Source organism: Physeter macrocephalus, chromosome 18 (assembly GCF_002837175.3).
Source record: "Physeter macrocephalus isolate SW-GA chromosome 18, ASM283717v5, whole genome shotgun sequence".
Lineage (NCBI taxonomy): Eukaryota > Metazoa > Chordata > Mammalia > Artiodactyla > Physeteridae > Physeter > Physeter macrocephalus.
This window is the reverse complement of record NC_041231.1, coordinates 35,092,285-35,109,966: the sequence shown is the minus strand read 5'-3', so window position 1 is coordinate 35,109,966 and position 17,682 is coordinate 35,092,285. Positions and strand designations below refer to the sequence as shown.

General features: G+C 37.2%; 1 protein-coding gene across 15 annotated transcripts in view; it reads right to left on the bottom strand.

Annotated features, from left to right (window-relative positions):
• The window catches only part of CFAP20DC (CFAP20 domain containing), a 297,986-nt gene that overhangs the window by 258,692 nt on the left and 21,612 nt on the right, over nucleotides 1–17,682 (bottom strand). The window lies entirely within an intron of this gene.

Sequence of the window (17,682 nt, the reverse complement as noted above, 5' to 3'; positions counted from 1 at the left end):
AAAAAAAAAAAAAATAAAGCTTATATGAAAAGGAGAGTACATGTGACCTCCTTTTAACAAGAACTAACATTTGTATAGCTTGAAAAGCATTTTCTTTTTATCATTAAACTTAATCCTCACATTAAGTAGGCATTTTCTCCTTTTACATATAAAGAAACTGGGGCTCCTAGAAAATTAAATCGTTTGCCCAAGGTCTTGGTTAATGACAAAGCTGTGAGACACCCAGAATTTCTGACTGAAAATCTTATGTTCTTTCCTGTGGTTATATGATGAATCAAAAGACCTATTTTACAAGCATTTCAAGAGTTACCAGAGTTCAGAGGAGGTGGCAAATGCACTGATTACTCACACTAAAAATTCAGCACAGTAGGAAAGGAAAAAAATTGAAAGGCTTTAAGAATTATGAAACACTGTAGATAAGACTCTCAGTCATCTGAAGGTAGATATTCATTTTATGCATCATAACAATCTACTTTCTTATTTCTCTCTTTTTCCTCAAGACAACAGGTATAATGAGTGGATCAGGGCAGGCACAGTTCTACAAAAGTTCTAAATAGGAAAGAAAGAAATGAAATTTGCTACACAGATCTATTAGCCAGAAACTTGTTAGTTTTTATAGGTGTTATGTAACCTCATCTATTTAACAGATTCAGACACAGAGTTAATACTTGGAATGTTAGATGTGTTTCAGAATAGCAAGCTATAGGCTGCTTGTATAGTTGGATTATATTTATAGTACTATTCCTTACATTTCTAAACCAATAGTCAGACATATGCCAAAGCAATCCATTTGTATCCCCATAGAAGATCCAAGTTAAAACTACCAGAGACGGACTTCCCTGGTGGCGCCGTGGTTAAGAATCCGCCTGCCAATGCAGGGGACACGGGTTCGATCACTGGTGCGGGAAGATCCCACATGCCACAGAGCAACTAAGCCCAGGTACTGCAACTACTGAGCCTGTGCTCTAGAGCCCGTGAGCCACAACTACTGAAGCCCGCGCATCTAGAACCCATGCTCCTCAATGAAAGAAGCCACCACAATGAGAAACCCGCGCACCTCAACGAAGAGTAGGCGCCCCGCTCGCCGCAACTAGAGAAAGCCCGCGTGCAGCAACGAAGACCCAACACAGCCAAAAATAAATAAAAAATAAAATAAATAAATTTATATATAAAAAAAGAATACCAGAGAGATGGTGCTGGCAATGGTAGAGTCTAGACACAGACAGATGAAATCTCCTTTTCCATGGGCAAAAATCTGAAAACATTTATTTCTATTTTCCAGACAAGATATGAAAATGGAGCAATCAATATATCTAAGTGATAGACTATGCCTGATGATGGTAAAAATTAGTCAATCCTAATTTCACCATTGTACAGCATATTCCAGGAGAGCTGTGAAACGAACTTGCAAGAAGAAAGCAAATGAGCCTATAATTAAAACAAAGCACAGAACATACAACAGGATGAATATTTCCTAATTTCACCTTCATTGCCCCCATTACTAACAGCTCTTTTCAAAACTGCTTTTTGCTTAAACTAAATATAGAAGAAGGTCTCTTAACAGACCCACTGAATTAACTGACAGTCTTCTCTTGGCAAAACATACCTGCCGGGAAAGGCAAACTCACGTGTGTAGTCTTTTGACCTCCTCTTGGCTGCATAAGAATGGGCCTTGGGCCTGGAATACTTCCTTACCAAGAAATAGAGAACACCACAGCCTGTACTGAACTTGTCACCTCTTGTGGGAATATCTTTCCCTGTTTCAGACTCAACGTATGCTTCTCTTTGTTCTGCTTAAGTCTGTGGCATCATGGCATCTGACCAACCTCACTACTATCTGTTCCCTGTGGGGAGATGATAGGGCCCTTCTGCTGCAGCATAAGAGGGGTGCGTGCAGGTCACCTGACCAGTATGGCTTCAACCACAGCTGCCCAGGCAAGCCCAGCCAAGATCAGCTGACTCCACCCCACACCACAGACGCATGAGAAATAATACATAATACTTGTAAGCCACTGAATCTTGGAATGGTTGGTTAGGCAAAAAGAGCTAACTGATACAAACACATCTACACAACAGTGTGTTCTGTAATAAATACCACTCTATTGAGAGACTACAGTATATGTAAAATGTATCATGTACAAATTATGCTCTCATATAATTTTTGCATTTTGCTCTCATGTAAATTTTATACGAATTAAACTTCATGTTTATAGTCAGTCATTTTATATCACTTTAGCCACTTCAGATAAACTCAACTGATATGAAATAATACTGACAGCATCATGTTTAATATCCCACCACTCTATTCCTAGACCAGCAATAACTGTTATAAAACTCTCATTAGCTCTTGTCATAAAAGTTTCAATATGTTAATGTAATTGAATGTTTTCATCATCTGATTCTTAATCTTCCTTTTGGTCAATAGAGACCACATTATTTGTGAACTAATCAAATTTAAGCATTAATTATTCTCATATCTAGATTTGATGAAGCCGAAAAGACAATATGAACCAGTAAATCCTCATTTGTAAAATATCCTAGACGCCAAAAATGGTAAAACAAATGTGATTTTCAGTGAAAAGAATTTCTTATTTCCTTAGGAAAACTGAAACTATTTCCTTCTACATGCCGTAGATACAATAATAAGAAAATACTTTTGATAATTTGGGGAAAAAGAGAAAGGAAAATGATACACAAGATACACGGTTATTCATCAATGAAAAAGTATTTAAAATATTCCTATATTAAATACTATATATTTGTGTATATACACACACATAAGCATGGATGGATGGATGGGTGGAAGGGGAGAGAGGGAGGGGGAGGTTAGGATGTAGAACATGGCAAAAGATTGTTACTCTCATTCCAATAACCGAAACAAGCCTGATAAACTACAAAATCATTTTTTAAAAATCCATTGGAGAGCTGAGGATGCAAAAAGATCTATATGAACTAAATTCCAGAAGTAAATGAGCCCTTCACAGGAAAGGAGAGACCCATGGCTGTTCTTATTTCTAGCAGGTTAGAAGGAAGACAAAGAATCGGCCATGGCTGTGGGGAAGGAGAAATCAGCCTAATTTTTAACAGCTGCATGCAGGCTGAAATGATGGACCAGAATTCCAAGAAGCCCCACTATAAAGCAAGCCTCTTTCTACCTGCCAACTTTTTCCCATGGGTCTTTACCAAGTGCTGGGGGTAGTATACTGAACGTAGAGGGTGGAACAGAAAAGTGGAGAGAAATTCATCTAAGGCACTCTGGGATTTCAGGTACCAGAGGCTACTGGTGTCCAGGACAACAGAGAGACCTTTTAAAGGAATTCTATGCCTTCACAGAGTGTAGGGCAGCCTTCCTCAGTAGGCTTGGGTCAGGCATCGAGAAAAAGTTCTCTGGAGACAAAGAAAGCCAGGGGCAGGACTGAGAACGTAAACTCCTTAGTGGCCCAAAGACCTAGGTTATAAAGCAGAGCGTGATCTCTCACAGTTTGGAAAGCCATGCCTCTGTTAACCTGTTAAATTTGCTGCTGGTCAGAGTTCAAGCCCTGGTGAAGGGAAAGATCTGACCTTGCCCTCAAAAGATTAGTAACAAACTGAACCACACTGAAGCTGCAACAAAGCTTGGCCCCAGCCCAACCACAGACTGACTCAGCCCCCACCCCCACCAGCCTAAAAGAAGGGACATGCTCTTTTCTGGAGGTAAAGGCTACTTACTTCAAGCTTTACTGTTCTTAACATGCAATGTGTGGTATGTAAGCCAAAAATTACAGGCAAAGAAAGTCAGTCAAAAGTCAATAAAAGCAAATGCAGAGATGACCCAGAGGGACAACTATTTGTCATATAATTGATGAATATTCTTTAATCACTAGCAGCACATCCTTCACAGGGATACATTTAATAAACAGGTAGGGGCTTCCCTGGTGGCGCAGTGTTTAAGAATCCGCCTGCCAATGCAGGGGATACGGGTTTGACCCCTGGTCCAGGAAGATCCCACATGCTGCGGAGCAACTAAGCCCATGCGCCACAACTACTGAAGCCCACGAGCCTGGAGCCCATGCTCTGCAACAAGAGAAGCCACTGCAATGAGAACCGCACGCACTGCAACAAAAAGTAGCCCCCGCTCGCCACAATTAGAGAAAGCCCGTGCGCAGCAACGAAGACCCAACGCAGCCAAAAAAAAAAAAAAAAAAAAACAGGTAAATAGTACTAGTACTCAATGAAAGGTATTAAAAGTTTAAATTTTTAATATTCTTTTTATAAAAACATGTCAAAAATTCTGAGCATTTACTCCATTCCAGATACTGACTTAAGATACTGGAGGTGCAAGATAAAGCATAGCTCATCTATCTCTTCATGGAACTCAACAGGCTACTGGGAAAGACAGATCTGTAAATAACTATAATCTGACCTAATAAGTGCTATCATAGAAGGATAAAAAGAATGTTATTGAAAGCACAGAACGTGAAGTTAGAAGAGTCAGGGATAGTTTCAGAGAGAAAGACATCTGAACTCAGTTTTTCAGAATGAGTGGGATTTAACAGATGGAGATGAAAGAAAGGGCACAGGAGTAAAAGGATAAGGAAGGATATGAAAGAATGAAAGTATGTGATAGTTTTAGAATCCTACCAATAGTCCAGTGGTTTTAGACAGCACAGGGCTGAGGAATATGTTGGGAGAAAGGAATGGAGGAAGGAAGGAGATGTGATTAAACAAGATAATTGGAGAGACAGAATGAAGCAGCCTTTAATACCACATCAAAGATTAACGAAAGCTTTTGAGCAGGGAAATAACAAAAACAGATTTGTATTTGTGACAAATATTTCTAGGACTTATAACACTATATTATAATTATTTATAAGTTAGTCTCCACCTGACTATGAGCACTTAAAGGGTAAGAAAATATGGTAGGGAATTGACCAAAGACAAAGGGAAATAAGATTTGATGGATGAGATTAAGAAAATTCTGATGTTTTTCTGGCAATTGTGATCTTTATGACTAAAATCATTAGTCAATACCATTCTTACATTTATCAATAATGAGGTTTATTAATATGGCAATTCTAGTTAGATTTATTTCCTCATAAAGACATATGTAAAAATTATTTTTATAATTCCAAAGTAGATTATGTTTTTAAAAACACAATGCATAATTTCATTCCAACTTAGATAACTCAGGAAAAGAAGTGTATCAGTTAGGAATGTGCTAGGCTATAAGTAACCCTGAAAAATAGTGGCTTAAACAAGAAGGAGGATTATTTACTCATTCAAGTCTAAGGACAGGCAGTTCAGGAAGGTTAGTGGCTCAATAAAGCCATCAGAGACCCAGATATCTTCTCCATTTTTCCACTGTGCCATCTTTAGTATATAGCTTTTGCATTCATACTCCCAAGAAGCCTGCTGTACTTTCATGTATTGTATTCATATTTTAGGCAGAAAACAAGGAAAAAGCAAAGTGCCACAGGGCAAAGGAACAAGTTAGCTGAACCTGTCCGCCTTAAAAAGCTTGCCTAGGAGTACTACCAAGTGAATTCCACTTGCATTTCATTTGTGATAACTAGGTTATGTGGCCAGCTTTACCTAAAAGGGAGTCTAGGAAGGTGAGTCTATTTAGCCGGGCCCATGGCTATCCTGACAAGAGAAAAATGGATATGGGTAAGCAACGAGCAGTGTTTGGCAGAGAAAGTAACATAAAACCTTGCCCAGCTTTTCTGTTAGGTTGCAATCCAACAACTAAGAGACACAAGCTGCTGAACACCCTTGTGTGCCTCTAAAGGGAGACAAATGCTTCTCTTTGGTAAGCAGCTCATGTGTGCTATTAATGTGGGCTTAGATACATGTCATCTATTTGAAAGAATGTTCCCAGCATAATATAATTTGAAGAATAAACTTAAGATGCAGAGAGCAATTTTGGAAGTTTACCTAAATTCATTACATAGAAAAAGGCTCCTAGAAGTCAGTACAAATGGCTGGCATTTTATCTACTGCATTTATCAACACGAGTGAAAGTATGCATACTTGTTACAACTCCAAGTAGCAGAAGAACAAACACCTGCACATATTCAATATTCTAGTTGCTTACCAGGAATGGCAGGGCAAACCAGATGCTACTTTCCTTCCTGCCCAAATATTTTCCAAATATTAAGCTATTTTTGTTATTGCAAAGAGGTAACAAAATTCACAGAACTAAAGCATTTAACAATTGGCTACTATATTTATGACAGATGGCTACATTTACAATTACTAACAGTCTTGCTACTGTTTGAATATAAAACCCAAAAAGCTACATAAATTACATGCTCAGTTACTTTATTTCTAATTTAATTTAAGGGAACAAGAATTAATTTGATCTATTTTAAATATTTGCCAACAGGATTAATTCAACGATGTATGGAAAGATAATACTGTATTCACTGTCTTCCAGTTCTTACCACTAAACAATATATCAGCTTGCTTTTCTACTAAAATTGCATAAAATAGATAGGACAGCTAATTTAAACAGTTGTTTGCACATTCAATATTTATAACCTGACTCTTGCATGACTGACTGGAAGCAGTGAGTTAGAAGGTTTAGCTCAGCTCCCGCCTGGAGTGATGGATGGCCTCGAAGAATTTCTTGTTCACTGACCAGATCAATCACATAACAGAATAAAAAAAATAAATAAGATCAGCCTTAAACTAGATTCCCAACATTTCCATCTGTATGCAAAACTGTTGCAGGAAGAAATGTATCATAAAACACAATGTGAACCTACTTAAAAATAATAAAAATCCACCAAAGATGCTGTAGAATGTAAATAAAAAAGACAGGGCAACTGGATGATATTCTACATTTTAACTGAACATTAATTCAAACTTTGTTATATATATGTTATATATAATCCAATGACAAATCACTGAAAGGGCTGCAATTTTTTTGGCAGCATTTGCAGTTGATTTTACTTAATTAAAAGGCACTGTTGTGGCAATTATTATATACTGTGCTGTTTTTAATTATTCTCATGGCTGTCCTAAAAAATGAATCTGTTCAAGAGTAAACAAACATCTGATGGTTCAACTTCATTCATTAATGGTTAACTCCAAAACATCTGCAGTGATGAGGGAAGGAGTAGTACTACATCTGGACCATGGCTAGCAAAGTCCTCCTTAGTGTATGCTACAACAGGTTTGACTGGTTTGTGAGAGGCCCTTGTAAGCATCGTTCCCCAGCTCCTCATTCAGTGATGTCAGGTGGCCACATGGAGGTCTCTTGGGGATAACCTGAAGAGATGGAGGCTCCAGAACTGGGGACAGCAACCTTTCTGCTATTGGAGTCTGTTTTACTCTTTATAGGCCATAGACTAGGTTTCTCTTTTGAAGCAGCAAGTGAATGTTGGCCATGATTTTATATACAAGCAGTACCACTGTGCCTAGCTAGGAAGAGATGCTGGGAAGAAGACACATCCTAGGTTGTGGCCACCTTTTGGGTGGCAGTGGTTTTCAAACTTCAAGTGCCTCAGCATCACCTGGAGGATTTGTTAAAACAAGGATTGCTGGGCCTTGCTCCCAGTTTCTTTCAGTACTTCAGGGGTGGGGCCCGAGAATTTGTAGTTCTAACAAATTCCCAGGTTGTTGATGCTGCTGGTGTAAAACACTGCCTTAGTATTGGGTTGGCCAAACAGTACCTTCAGTTTTTTAGTAAAAAAAAAGACACATTTTTCATTTTCACCAAGACTTTATTCAACAATGTATTCACCCTTCTGCCATTTTTCAAGCAACTTCATAATTCCATCTTCCCAAAACTTTTCATCTTTTTGAGCAAAGAACTGTTACAGGTGCCTTTTACAGTTTTCCAGGGAATTGAAATTTTTTTCCATTAAGAGAATTTTGTAAAGACCAAAATGAATGGAAATCCGAAGGTGCAATGTCTGGCTAACACGGCGGATGAATCAGAACTTCCCAGCCAAGCTGTAACAGTTTTTGCCTGGTCATCAAAGAAACATGCAGTCTTGCTCTATCCTGATGGAAGATTATGCATTTTGTTGACCAATTCTGGACGCTTTTCGTTGAGTGCTGCTTTCAGTTGGTCTAACTGGGAGCAGTACTTGCTGGAGTTAATTGTTTGGTTTTCCGGAACAAGTTAATAATAGAGGACTCCCTTCCAATCCCACCATATACTCAACATCACCTTCTCTGGATGAAGATCGGCCTTTGGTGTGGTTGGTGGTGGTTCATTTCGCTTGCCCCACGATCTCTTCCGTTCCACATTATTGTATAGTATCCACCTGTCATCACCTGTCACAATTTGTTTTAAAAACAGAACGTTTTTGTTACATTTAAGTAGAGAATTGCATGCAGAAATACAGTCAAGAAGGTTTTTTTCGCTTAAGTGGAACCCAAACATGAAAGTGATTAACATAACCAAGCTGGTACAAATGATTTTCAATGCTTCATTTGGATATTCTGACTATGTCAGCTATCTTCTGTGTGGTATAATGTTGATTGTTCTCAATTAATGTCTCGATTTGATCACTATCAACTTCAACTGGTCTACCTGACGGTGGATCATTGTCCAGCAGGAAATCTCCAGCACGAAACTTCGCAAACCACTTTTGACATGTTCGATCAGTCACAGCACCTTCTCCATACACTGCATAAATCTTTTTTTTGTGTTTCAGTTGTGTCTTTATCTTTCTTGAAATAATAAAGCATAATAGGCCAAAAATGTTGTTTTTCTTCCATCTTCAATATTAAAATGGCTACACAAAAATTCACCAACTTTGATAAGTCTTTTTTTAAATGCATGCTGATATGGCAGCTGTCACACAATCTAACAAAATTGTTTCGAATGAAGTTAAAGACAACTAAGGGCTACTAGAGCCATCTTAACGGAAAAAAACAAACGAATCTGTTGGCCAACCCAGTAAAAAGAAACCCTGGAAATAGTTACAACCCAGACCTTAAGACCTTAATAGCGAGCATCTTAGCGAGAATTCAAATGAGAGAAATACAGGCTAATAATGAGGTACAAGAGTCCTGAGAGGGAAGAAGAAAGGTATCATGGAGCAATTTTCCTGCTTTCACTTATGCCCTCAGCTGGCTGTAACATCCGTAAATGTTTCTTTACTAGCCAACTCTTAGAGTCTCTTTCTAAATCGCCCTCTGAAATCTCCATACCCTCCATACCCTTCTCCATAGACCACCGGGATAGGTCTGTCTGAAACCATTTTTTACACCAATGAGCACAACTGAACTGAATATGAGTGAATGCCTGACTCAGACTAACAGAATCATATTCTCTCTCTAGGTATTTGAAATTGCCTGGTAAGACTGGAAATGAAGCAGAAACACAGAAGAAGCCGAGATGAAAAAAGAGAGTGAGTGCTGAAGGCTTTCTAGTGCTGGTTTCCATGCCCAGCTCATTACTGTCCTTGTACTTCATATGACACCCCACATACTTGGCATCTGATGCCCCCACTACTGTGTTTTAATTCACTCAAGTTGGTTTGGTTAACTGAAATGAGTCCAAATGAATCTAGCCCCTCTCCATAATCATCAACAACTTTACTACTAAAATGAACTCATGCGCTCTTTGGAACATGGGATGTATATTGCAGAGTCTGATACATTAACCTTCCTTAGTAGCCTGTGCCACGGTTCTACCACCAAGCTGGTGAGGAAACAAACAACAATAACAAACCCTTATACTCATTTCTTTTGTTGGGTGTTGAAAAAGTTTTATACATACATCCTTCTTACCATTTTTAAAATATAAGGTAAAACAGCCATTACTATTTATGTGTTACTAGGAATATCAGTTGGTACTCTTTATGTCAAAAGTTAACAGAATACCCAACCCAAGCTTGCTCACTTAAGAAATGGAATTTATTAGCTCACATAATTGGAAACCACAGAGGTAGGGCAGGCTTCAAGGTTGACTGATTTAATGGCTAAAAACAGTCATCAATGATCCAACTTCTTTCTATTTCTCCCTTTCTGCTACGTGGATCAATTTTATCCTCATGGTCACAAGATGGGTGCTAGATGGAAATGGTGCTCCTAGTCCCGCATCCTAAACAAGACTCCTGAAATTCACTCTGATTGGGCCAGAGTAAGTCAGATTCTCAGTCCTAAAAGAATAAATGTAGCAAAATGGATGGAATGTGCTAATTGATCTATAAATCAAAGCCCACACCAGGGGCTGTGTTGTAATCAGTTTTACTAGAGTACATAGGCTGCCATTAGGCAGGGGGAGATACCCAAGCAAAACAGGTTAATTTAGGAAGAGAAAAATGTGGCAAAGTATGCTAGGTAGAGAACAAATGTCTACCACACTCGTTTCTTATACATGTAATTGGAAAACAACTTAAAATTTCACTTTATTTTGCAACCATTTTAGTAATAATTAGTTCAGGCAAGAAGCGAACTGCTAAACTAGTGAAGGAAAGCTTGATGAGGACCAAGATATTTACATAGTATCAAAGTATGTCCCCACAAATGACTTATTAATTTTTAAGAGAAAAATAGTAACTTAACATCACCTATAATGGAACATACTGGAGTCACATGCCTTCTGATAAACTGCACTAAGGACATGCCATCTCTCTCATAGTATTTCTGCAAAAAATGTATAGCCTAAATCTAATCATAAGGAAACCATCAGAGAAACTCAATTAAGGGGCATTCTACAAAATAAGTAGTCTGCACTTTTCAGAAATGTCATTGATGTGAAAGACACAAAAAGACAGAGGAACCACTCTAAAATGATGGAGACTAAAGACACATGAAAACTAAATGTAATGTGTAATGCTGGACCAAAAACATGATTGTTATAAAGGACAGCAGGTCTGTACCACAGATAATAGTATTACATCAATGTTCAATGTCCTGATTTTGAAAATTGTACTGTGGTTATGTAAGTAAATTTCTTTGTTCTTAGTAGACACTGAAGTATTTAGCAAAGGGGTATGAGATCTGCATTTTACTCTCAAATAATTTGGAGGAAATTTATGTATGTACACACATACATTCCTAAATATATGTATGTACACAGAGAAAAAAGTAAAAGCAAATGTGGCAAAATGTTAATAACTGGTGAATTTGGGTAAAAGGTATATGGCAGTTCTTTGTACAGTTTTTTTTTTTTGCAACTTTGCTTTACATTTGAAATTATTTCAAAATAAAAAGTTTTAAATATTTAAACATTAATTTTAAATTGCATGTCCCTACAACTTTTCTCAAAGCATGAAGAAGTACTGTTTTGCACTATGTACTACTTAAGTGTCATAGGGGAATAAAGGTGACAAGAAATCATAAAGTTTTAACTTGTTTAGTGGAAGCATAATTGCTTATTCTGGTAGAGGACAATATGTCTTGGCCAAACTCTGTTGCTTCCTTTTCTTCTAGACAAAGAACCAGATACACAGTTCAGCCTCCAATACTGTTATGGGTGGTATGAGTTCTGGCAAGAGCAATCTGACTTCATATATCCTCCCATGTGATTCTCTAGGTTCTCTCTTCTGTTGTCTGCTGACCAGATATGGAGGATCTGCTAGAAGACTCCGAGGCCCAAGGGGCCTAGGTCCCTGAATGACTATTGGGGGGTAGAGCCCCTACCACTGACCTGCACTGGATTGAGATATGAACAAGAAATGAATGTGTTAAGCCACTGAGATTTGGGATTATCACTTATAGCGGTGAGCCTACCTAACAAAGTTACCTAACTTATAAAACAGATTAACAGAAGAGTGACGCTCCAGGAAAATACACTAAGTAAGGATGTCATGTATTTGCTTTCAGAATACACTTTAGCATAGGAGTTCTCAAAGTGTGCTTAAGGGACCCTTGAGGGGCTCCAAGACTCTTTCAGAGGCTCTGTGAGGCCAAAACTATTTTAAGAACAATACCAAGATGTTATCTGTCCCTTTTACTCTCACTCTCTCTCAAGGATACAGTGGAGTTTTCCAGAGGTGACATGATGTATTATATCATGAGAGTGAATGCAGAAGCAGATATGAGAATACTCCTGTCTTTTATTTAGCCAGACATTAAAGAGGTTTGCAAAAATGTAAAACAATGCCACTGTTGACTAAGTTTATTTGCTTTGCAAAATATAGATATTTTATGCCATAGCTACTTAGAGTTACACTAACATGTAATGGGGTTATTATTTCTAAACAGTACATATGTTTTAAGTTACTCAGTTTTAATTTCTAATATGGTAAACACTAACAGATATAACCCATATAAACAAAAATTCTTTGAGGTTTTCAATAATTTTTAACAATGTAAAGGGGTCCTGAGACAAAAAAAAGTTTGAGAACCACTGTTCTACAACAAAGTGTGAGTATCTCTAGGAGTCACAACATTTTACACAAAATAACCCATACTGTTGAAATATAAGAATAGGATAGTGAGGGTCCCCAGTTGACCCTTATTAACTCAAGAGCTCAGTGTCCAGGACATGGTAGGTGCACAATAATATAATTGTTAAATTCATAAATTGTACAATGGTGATGATATTCATATTTAAGAGTATTGTAATAAGTGAATGAGATAATGTATTACGTGTGTGTTTGAGTATATATTATCATTGTTCATAATTATTCACTATCTCTTTTACATAGGAGGTATATACATCCCTGCCCCACTGACTCCAGGTGTGGTCATATGACTTGCATTGGCCAATGCATGTACGTAGAAGTGACTGTGCCACACATATCTGAGGAGAAGCTTTAAATTAGATTGAGTGGTTCTGTTCAGGCTCTTGCACTTCTGCCTATGACTCACGAACAGCATGTTCCAGACAGGATTTGTTTGTTCAATCCAGGTTCTGGAATGAGAAGACACACAGTCGACCTCTAGCGAAATCAGAGCTGCAGCTCAATGTGAGACAGAAATATATGGAATTGTTGTAAGCCACCTTAGCAAACCTGGCAAATACAGTATGAAATGAGCCTAACATACTGTAGATGTTCAATAAACCAAACCATTCTAATCAGTTACTGTTTAGCTAGAGAAGCACTAAAGAAATGTGGCTTAGTCCTTGAGTGAGACTGCACTAAAGCAAAGTCTACCCTGATTAACTAAGATAGTTTATACAGTACTATTTAGGTAACCTTAGGATTCCAGGTAAATGAAATAAATATATGACCTAGGACAATCATTGCATCAAAGTAGATTTGACTCTAATAAAAAAATTCTAGCTACCATTCACTTCTAAATACCACTAGAAAGGCTTAGTAATATGTGTAGAGGTCGTTGGCAGGCGACTGAGGAAAAAAAGAGGTTCTAAAGTGACTATCAAGTGTCTATACTCAAAGGTAGTTCAGTAGGTCTATCAGTCTGTCTGCCTGCCCTGCCCACACCCATTTCTTAGGGAATTGGCTCCAGCTTACAGCCTCCGAAGACAAAAACAACGATGGAGCAGCTAGCTGAAACCCAATGATGGGCCAAGGACCAATCCTGATGGTTCTTTCAAATCTTTGAACTGGAAGATACACAGATTGAACCTGATCTGTCAGTGATGTGTATTGGAGTTGTAGGGTCACAGAGGGATGTACTGGAAGCTATGTTTGCCCACGTGCACAATGACAAGCAATTAGAAAAGCTGGTTTATAGGATGAAACAGAAGAATGAAGCAAACTTACAAACAGAATGAGAGATGACAGGGTAGTTTCCAGAGAGAGAGAGAGACAGACAGAGAGAGAGAGAGAGACAGAAACTGCTGACAACTATCGTCCTGTAACAACTTTTGCTGTTGGGTTCCATATGATCTCTCCATGTTTTTCCAATACTTATCTTTTTCCTTGACATAACTTAAATAGATTTCTGTCCCTAACAATGAAATAATCTTTCAAAGAAGTAGTTGTTTTGTTTTGATTTGTTATGACCTTGCTAATCCTGACCCAAACAAAGAATTTAACTTACTTCTGGTGATTAATTTTACAGGACAGGGGTGGGGGAGGAGTAGAAATCTGGATTACAGTAACAGAATTAACTTTCTGCAACTTAGAGTCCAAAGTACTGGCAGAAATAACTTCACTATTTAAAACTATCGGAAACCATGATTATAAAATCATACTATATCGTCACCTTTTTCCAACTCAAGCACTAAAAGGCAGCAATGATATAAAGAAAAGATGCTAGAGTCAGAAGTCCTGAATTTTAGTGTTGGCTTTGCCTCTAAAAACCTTGTATCCTGAGGAACGTCCCTTTTCTGGGTCTCAGGGTTTTTTCTATTAAAAATAGGGAGTTGGAATGGCTAATTATTAGAGAAATGCAAATCAAAACTACAGTGAGGTACCACCTCACACTGGTCAGAATGTTCATCATCAAAAAGTCTACAAAAATAAATGCTGGAGAGAGTGCAGAGAAAAGGGAACCCTCCTGCACTGTTGGTGGGAATGTAAATTGGTGCAGCCAGTATGGAAAACACTACAGAGGTTCCTCAAAAAACTAAAAATAGAATTGTTGTATGACCCGGCAATCCCACTCCTGGGCATGTATCCAGACAAAACTATAACTCGAAAAGATACATGCACCCCTGTGTTCACTGCAGCACTATTTACAATAGCTAAGACATGGAAACAACACAAAAGTCCAATGGCAGATGAATGAATAAAGAAGATATGGTATATATATACAATGGAACACTACTCAGCCATAAAAAAGAATGAAATAATGCCATTTGCAGCAACATGGATGGACCTAGAGATTATCATACTAAATGAAGTAAGTCAGAAAGAGAAAGACAAATACTTATGATATCACGTATATCTGGAATCTAAAATATGACACAAATGAACTTATCTGTGAAAAAGAAATAGACTCACAGACATGGAGAACAGACTTGTTGTTGCCAAGGGGGTTGGGTGAGGGTGGGGGAGAGATGGATTGGGAGTTTGGGATTAGCAAGTGCAAACTATTATATATGTATAACTGAACCACTCTGCTGTACACCAGAAACTAACACAACATTGTAAATCAACTATACTTCAATAAAATGACTTTAGAAAAAATAGGGAGTTGGGTAAGAGTTGTAGATTCCCTATAATAACAGAAACTTGAGCCACTAAAATGTTTTAAATATTTATGCTAACACATCCATTGCTAAAATACAGTGAATTCATACATTTATTACAAATCACTGTTTATGGTATATCAATAATCATATCTGGCTTTAAATAATGCTAAGAGATATTTTATTTCCCACCTTATAAATCAATGGTATTTAACCTCAGAAAAAAGGGCATGGTAATACCTATGTATACCAAACAGAACAGCTGTTCCTATTTACTGCTAACAAAGGCAACCAACCTCCAACTATACTGAGAATTTCATACCACTGCTGTTGTTTCAAACAGCTTATTGTAATAGCTTTTTAAGTACGAAATAGATATAAAATGCAAGATCACTAATCTGTTCCAATAAAAAAGGGCGGACTATTGGTTTTAAGAAAAGTTCTTTGGGAGTTCTATTATGGGCTTATAAACAGTTTTCATCTAAGAGTCAAGTGTGGCTTTCCTTAGCTTTAGCCCAATCTTGAAAACATTTATTTGCATATAACTCCTACTCACATAAACATTTTGAGAAAATTCAAAAGAATTTACTTCTCCTTCCCTAAGTGCTCCTGCTTTTTCTCATTCTTGAAATAGTTACCATCCTGCCAGTAGAGGTGTTTCTAGGAGAAGTGCACTTTATACTTGGCAGGGCAAATAAAAGGCTCCAAAGGAAAAGCTGCTTTCCTACCTCTTTTCAGGAATGAGTACCATGAAAATTTCACATGAAATGGAAACATGCCCAACTTGTCTCAAAATGTTTCACAAGAGCAATTTAAAAATTAAATATCCCTGCACTTTTATCTATATTTAGAGATATAAAAATTATAAATTAATATTTACTGTACAATTACCATTTGGCACTATCCAATTTAATCCTCATAATTACTCAATAAATAGGTATAAATATCATCCTCACTGAACAGATGAGGCTGTAACACACAGAGTCCAGCAACTTGCCCAGGTCATCAAACTAATACATGGCAGAGCCACTGACTCTCAGGCTTATAATCTGAGCTGTCACGGGGCCTTGACTTTTTATCCCTGATCATGGATATGGCAATCATTTAACTGCACAGTGCTTTAACAAATGTATGGCCTTTTGTTATGATTTTACAGAGGAAGAACACTTCCAAATATTTGTATATGTGCAGTTTTCCTTTTGCTAGTATCTTATTTAGCTCTCAGATCTAGGTTATCTAAAGAGTATTGTAAAAATAATTTAGAAAAGTAAAGTGAACCAAACTAAGAACCAGGAAGAAAAGATTTCTCAAAGAACATTTATTTAATAGATAAAGACTATGGCATCTGATTTATACACCTATCACTGTTATCTAAAACTTCCATATAAAACCTATTTTAAGGCATGCAAATTTAATATATTATGAAAGTCAGTATGCAAAGTATCTTAAAGTGCTCCTTTACTAATGCATGTAACAAAATATACTGATTATGCAAGCACATTTAATTGGATATCATTAAAATAATGAGATTTAAATACTGATGATTTTAAAAAGAAAAAAATAGAAGTTGGAATTAGACATGAGATGCATTGAAAATGTTAATGAAACTTGCAGTGTCATTACCACTTTAGTATATAATACTACTAGTTTAAAAAAGAGCAACCACTGGCCATTTTCGACCAGTTCTAAACACAGTTTAGAGATGTATTTACTCAGTGACATAAAAGATTTCATTGGATAAGACTTTGTGCTTGGATAAAACTTTCTTTACAAATAACCTAAGAGCTATAGAGCAACCACTATTTTCTTCAAAGGTAGGCATCAAAATGACCAAAAAGATAAGAAAGTAAATTTTCCAAAGGAAGAGTTGTGCTTGGTAAAGGGACACAATCTCAAAAGCTCTCACCAATGTCATTCTGACCTAAAGTTATTAAATTTAGGTATTCTCTCAACTCTGGTGGCTTTAAAGTGGCTGAAGAAGACAAATGACATGTGAAAAGAACAGGTCTGCAGCTGTGAGGCCATATTCACTTTCCTTGGTTTAAAGTTTCAAAAGAATCTAGTGCCTCCGATGTCACTGAAGAAGGGACAGTAAGGAGCAAAATTCAATAGGGTAGAAGGACCTGAAACTTCTATTAAATTTCTCTTTTGACCTATTTGTCTAGCTCACTAGTAACAATACAGAAAAAGTGATATAACAGTAACTTTCACTAAATTACCCTGAGACTAAAGCTTTGTTTTGTAGGAAGGGTATGTTTCAATATTCCATTTTATAGAAATGGAAAAGGAAGCTTTAAGATCCATATGAACCTAAACCTCCTAAAATTACAGAAAAAACAATATCACTGATTAACTCTGGCAATTAAAAGAAAAATGTTCACATTACCATTTACTGAAGAGGAAACTGAGACAGTGTCCAGCCCAAAGGCATAAAACCAGGGGATAAAGCAAAAGGACAAGACAAAAACTCTGGAATGAGCATCATAAATACTAGATTGGATTCTAGGTTAAAATCATTAAACTCTACTCAGATATAATTTTCAAATTCAGAATACTGCAATGAAGAGATCACAAAGGATCAATTAAAATTTCTAAGGACTAGGGACCCTTTTAAGGATCTCTCTCTTTTTTTAGGAATTTACTTTATTAGATTCCAAATGAAAGTAGTACTCCAAATAGCTAAGGGCTCA